The sequence below is a fragment of the Otolemur garnettii genome, unplaced genomic scaffold, assembly GCF_000181295.1.
Source record: "Otolemur garnettii isolate 467f Iridium unplaced genomic scaffold, OtoGar3 scaffold00131, whole genome shotgun sequence".
NCBI classification, from domain to species: Eukaryota; Metazoa; Chordata; class Mammalia; order Primates; family Galagidae; genus Otolemur; species Otolemur garnettii.
The window spans coordinates 5,503,291-5,509,292 of NW_003852526.1; the positions used below are offsets into that span (position 1 = coordinate 5,503,291).

General features: G+C 34.5%; 1 non-coding gene across 1 annotated transcript; it reads right to left on the bottom strand.

The window, feature by feature from the left end:
* Positions 1-1,144: 1,144 nt before the first annotated feature.
* On the bottom strand, positions 1,145-1,296 carry LOC111727929. Its single transcript, XR_002775354.1, has one exon. It is a non-coding gene; the product is annotated as a small nucleolar RNA SNORA62/SNORA6 family (small nucleolar RNA).
* Positions 1,297-6,002: the final 4,706 nt, after the last annotated feature.

The window sequence follows — 6,002 nt, forward strand, 5'->3', positions numbered from 1 at the left end:
CTAGTTAGGTGTCACAGGTCAAAATACAAAACCAAAAGTGAATGCTAAACAGGTCAGGCTTTATTCAGTTGGCCAAAGAATGAAGAGTTAGGAACACCTCTCGAAAACCAACTTCTCCGTCAGTAAGAGTGAGAGGGTTTAAGATATAGGATTTCTTTAAATGAAAGGGTTTGGTATTAAAAGCAGAAGGTAAAATATTCATGTCTTTCCTGGGAATGGATGTGGAACTCAGAATCGGAACACCACCTTAATGTAGAAATTAGATCATAATGAAGTTAAAGGTTCTTTAGAGGTCTATTGAGCTGCCCTTTTGGTCACACTGGTTTCAGCTGGTTTACTCAAGAGGGGGAGCTCTGCAGGCATCCTGTTTCTTAAAGACAAATAGAGTTAGCGGTGGGGAGATGGAGAGGGAAGGTAAAAACTCAGCTATTTCCTGGGCGGTGCCTGTGGATCATAGGAGTAGGGTGCTGGCCCTATATACCGGAGGTGGTGGGTTCAAACCCAGCCCTGGCCAAAAACTGACCAAAAAAAAAAAAGAACACCTCAACTATTTCCTGCAGGCTATACACTAGATAGTGGAAGTGTTTAATGAATACCTTCTCCTGTGTAGGTAACTTTTATTTCTCTATAGAAGTTTTCAGAATTTTTCTTTGTCCTTATGATTCATTTCACAATGTTGTGTCTAGGTATTGGTTTTTATTATCCTTCTCACAAATTCTCCACATTTTCACTCTAAAACCTCTCCAAGTTACAAATAGTCCTTAGATTCTGATTGGTCTCTCTCTCTATCATTTTTACTTTTTCCTTTTGGAAACATTGTTAAATATATTTCAGACTTTTAGGATCTTTCATGAGTTTTCTCTCAAATTTTGTGTGTCAGTTTTTATTTCAACACCTTACATTCATTTTTAAAATCATGAACTTGATTGTCAGCCATATTTCCTTTTCTACCATTTATTCCATATTCATAAAAAGTCACAATGTTGCCTTTTTTATGGCTATCCTTTTTCTTTGTCAACTGTGATCATACCTCGATATATCATTCACAGTGATTAAAATTTTTGTTCACCCAATGTTTCTACTGGGGTACATTATTTTTTGTATTCTTTGTCATGTTCTTGGTACTCTTTTTTTTTTTTTAAATACTTGTATCAAGGATTACTATAAAACTCCACTCATTGGGCCAGAGACCCTTGTGATATTAGGGAAAACTTGCCTCTCATGCAGCAGACTACCTACACTAGTGAGTGCATCAGCCATCAGTGGCCTAATCTCCAAACTCTAACAAGGTACACAGGAATACCTATTTTTTCTAGAGACTTATTTGGAAACTCTAATCATAAACTCATTACCTTGTTGTTGCATGGGATGGTGATGTCCACAGAACACAGAGGAGAATCTGTGTTATACAGAGCAATGGCAGGCAGGTTAACATACCATGCCTCTGTGAGAGGTTGGTGGTCAGCCCTGGGATCAGTAACCACCAGAAGATGCAGCTCCCGGAATGCTGCCTGGATCTGGTTAGTGAAGGTTACGAGACTGAAGCAGCCAGCAATAGGAGTGGCTCCAGTGGCAGCAGCAAACTTCAGCACAGCTCCCTGGCCAGTATTTCTGGAAGACATGACACTAACAGAGTTTTCAAGGGCAAAAATGGTACAAGCTGCCCAACAGAAGCTTCTCTTCAGGTTTATGATATAGACACCAGCACTTTTCCTTTTGTAGATGTATTATTCCATTTGGAAGTCAAGGTTGATGCCAGTGAGTTCCTGCTGCAAGGAATTTGAGGACATCCTCCAACTTCATTTGTAGGACATCAAGGGCTCCCAACTTCGTGAAAGTTTCTCTTTAAGTTATGGTGAAAATACAGAACAATGCTATGTGTACCCTCTTTGACCAGAGTGGGAAGCTGTTGGTACTCTTCCAATACCTTATGACTCATTATTATTTGTGTATATTTATGACTGAAAAACATGATGATGATTAGTGTCAGGAGATGTTTCCTCTATCTTTGTGTAGGTCTTTTCTCAACAGATCTTTTCCTTGAATAACAGTTGGAAAAAAGTAGCCTGTGCCCGTTAGGAAAGTGTCTAGGCAGACCAGCTTTTTGTGAGACGTGTGGAGTGAATTTATTTGATGACATTATAGATTATTATAATATATAATGAGAAAAATGACCTGAGATAATTATTCATTGGTGGTCCAGTTTGAAACCCATGGTGTACTGACTGAACCTTGGCTTATCACTGTTCAACAGAATCACTTTCTGGTGATAACTGCTAAACTTTTAAGTAGGGTCTCTTTGCTGAACTTTTCTATAAGCATTTTGAATGAAATTTTTATAATTAACCTCTATTAAGAAGTTGACATTTTTGCTACCCATATTTAATCTTCAATGAATATCCTGTTGTAAATAGATATGATATTTTCTATACTACATGAAGTTCCTATTGACATCTCAAGTTTTCACCACAGGAAACAATGAAGACCAAAAATAAAATAGCAATTATCAACCAGCTAAGGCGCCAGCCACGTACACCTAAGGTGGCGGGTTCGAATCCCCAGCCTGGACCCGCCAAACAACAATGACGGCTGCAACCAAAAAATAGCCGGGCGTTGTGGCGGGCGCCTGTGGTCCCAGCTACTTGGGAGGCGGAGGCAAGAGACTCGCTTGAGCCCAGGAGTTGGAGGTTGCTGTGAGCTGTAATGCCACAGCCCTCTACCCAGGGGGACAGCTTGAGGCTCTGTCTCAAAAAAAAAAAAAAAAAAAAAAAAGAAGTGAGACATTACCAGGAAAAGAAAAGGAATATTAAGTCACATTAGAATACTTCAGAGCTCATTGAAAAACATTTGAGAAAAATTAATGAAACTTAAAAACATGTGAAATATAGATGAGGCACAATAATGCTTCCTGGATGAATAGAGTAAGAAAAGTTCTTAATGGCAAGTGAAAAAGCATATTTAAAAATCTTCAGCACTTGGTTTTTGTTCTTTCTATATACTTCATAAAGAATGAATAAAAATAAATAAAAATGTAGAAAAATAAATAAGACAAACTCATATTTGTCTTTTACAATGAAGGACTGAAAAGAAATTCTACTTCACTTGTACTTTTACAATGAAGGACTGAAAAGAAAATATACTTCATAGCATCCAGTATATTTGAAGGCTAGAGTTAGTGCCTTAAATACTGTGTTTAATTTAATGTAGAATGTTAACACTTGCTTGAGTAGAAGACCATCACTATTTTAATTTTATTCTTTAAAAACCAAATCATATTTTTTCCCAATTTGCTTTAGTTTCTGATAAGGAAAAGTGGTTTTCATATTAAAACAAGATACAAAACTTTTTTTTTTTAATACATGAGATGTGCTTAATAGAAAAATTAGATAATATCTGAGTTAACTCAAATATTATTTCATGGAAGTTTCATGAATTTATGTTTTTATAATTATGCTCAACTACAAAAACAACAGTTGGTTTATGTAACAAATCAAGATATTTTACTACTAGAAAAAAATGAACATGAACTGAGTTCATGTTTTTTAAAAAAACAAATAGAAGATATAAGCTGAGATATTGAATACACTTTGTCTTCAAAGGTTTGACAGTTGTTTTGAAGTTCTTTAGTTCTTGATGCTCAAATGTATAGATCTTTATCAGTTTAAGGTCAATGATTTTCTATAGATAGAGTCTTATAAAAATAAAACTACTGACGTTCTCTACATGTATGTATGTTTGTGTTGTCTGTGCATATTTGTTTTTATCTGAAATGTTTTCGGGAGAGATCTATCTACCTTTGCTTGGTTGGTGCTCTTGTTAGCATACAAGGATGCAAAGTATATCAATCAATAAGAGTACTTTGATCTTTGAAAGGCCTCATGGCTATCGTGTTGATCTACTGAGCAAATTTGTCACAGAATAAAAATCATAATTGCAAGTTTCATATTTGTTGAACTGTGCTTTAGCCTTCCCAAAAAGGAAGACAAATTATACCAATTTTTCCTGAAGAAAACAGTAATTTTGTGATGTTTATTATATTTTTAAAATATATAAAATGTCACTAAAAGTAAAAACAAGGGAAATTTTATGGTATTCCCTTGGCTGATGTTAATTACAGTTGAAGAGGGTGGTCTTTGCTTTATGACACCCTCTGAATACAATATCAACATCTGTAATGACACTAAGATGACAAGTGAGAGGGAAATTCATCCTCCAAATTGCTATTATTTTATGGTTCTCGGTAATGCTGCCTTCTTGTTAATAAATCATAGAAGTTTGGAGTCATTTTTTATTAACTGATTAAACTATATTACTCTGTTTCTTTAGCTTGGGAATGCATCACAATCTCTATTAGTAGTTTATAATGTGCAGTACAGAAGCTCAAAAGACCCAGACTGTCTAATCTTTCACTGGCCTAGTAATTTTCGTATGGACTTAGAACCTCTCCATGTGTCCAGTGAAGCCTCCAAATCTAACTTTTATATATCTGTATAGTAAATGTTAATGAATTTGGAATTAAGCTTCATTTGTCTTTTGTAAATTTGTGTACTGTCTTTGAAATCTATCATTTTGCTTTTATGCTGTTAAAAACTATTAAAAATATATCATGATTTAGGTTACCCTCAAATATAAAGTGCAATAGGGCATTAGTTCCAAAAGATCTTGGGAAACATGGATCTTTTTTGCATGGATCACTGCAAACTTTTATAAAAGAAATGGCACACAGACGTGGCTTTGGTCTCCTCTTCCATATATAAGCATTTCTGTACAAGTTCAATTAATAATTTACTCAAAGGCCAGCCTTGGATTTTTAAAATTCTTTCTCAACATCAATGACTATAAACATATTGGACAGTCTTAACACATAAATATGAGAGCATTCACATTTCATTATCACAACAGTAATAATAATCATAAATGGCCCTATGTATATTTGGCATCAGGCATTTATAAAGTATATAGAGAGCATACCAAAAACATATATGCATTTTAAGAATGGAAAAGCTGTATTAAAATTGTAATACTATATACTGATGACAAAAGATGAATACAAGTCACGTTGAACACCTCCTGTAACTGTAGAAGTCCAACACAGTTTGAGTATTACAAATTTAATAGAGTTTTTCCCTTTCTTACAATGTGTATACATTTTTCTGGCACCCGCTGTGTGTGTATGTGTATGCAAAGTATGCATGTGTGACATGTTTACATTACATTTGGCTCATCTCAGTAGGGGAATATAGAGACTTTTGTCTCTCCTTGTATCAATAGGGAGAGAAGGTTCATGACAAAGCATCCTGCATCAAAACTATATTTTTCAAGCCAAAGGTGAGTAAAAAACCTTTTCATAAACTCAATTTGGTGTCTTCAACTCAGTCACACTTGACTTTCAGTACATTTCAGGAAGTTCATTCAGCTGCCCTGAAATTGAAAAAGACACCCACGCATAAACATCATTAATACAGACATTTAAATAAAGGTTTTCAAGAAGACTGAGAGAGATTGTAAAATAGGAAGGCATACAACCTTCTACTAAATAACTTATTTTCATTGTGTGCAGAGTTACTGAAGGGTATAAGAAAGGAGTTCATAGGGAGAGACAAAATAATATTCCTCATGTCACATACCAAGCAGCAACAAGGTTAGCTATAGAACAAAGAAGATATTTTGAAAAGCATATTATATATATTGAATACAGAATCACATTTATTATGATAAACTTCTTTATATGTATTTTCAAAACCCATAGAATGAATTAAATTGATACCATGATTCTTTTTAAATTGATATCATAATTCTTTAATAACAATGCTGCTATTTTTAAAAGCTGATCTTTTTTTTTTTCAGTCATCTTGTTGTGTAGAAAGATGGAACATGAACCCAACCTTGAATATCTTTATAAGAAAAAGAAAACAATACATTTGTCAATAATATTTTACATTTCAAATTTGGTGAGATCTGTTCCTAAGGATAAATTTTGCCTTCTTATAATTGATACTGCA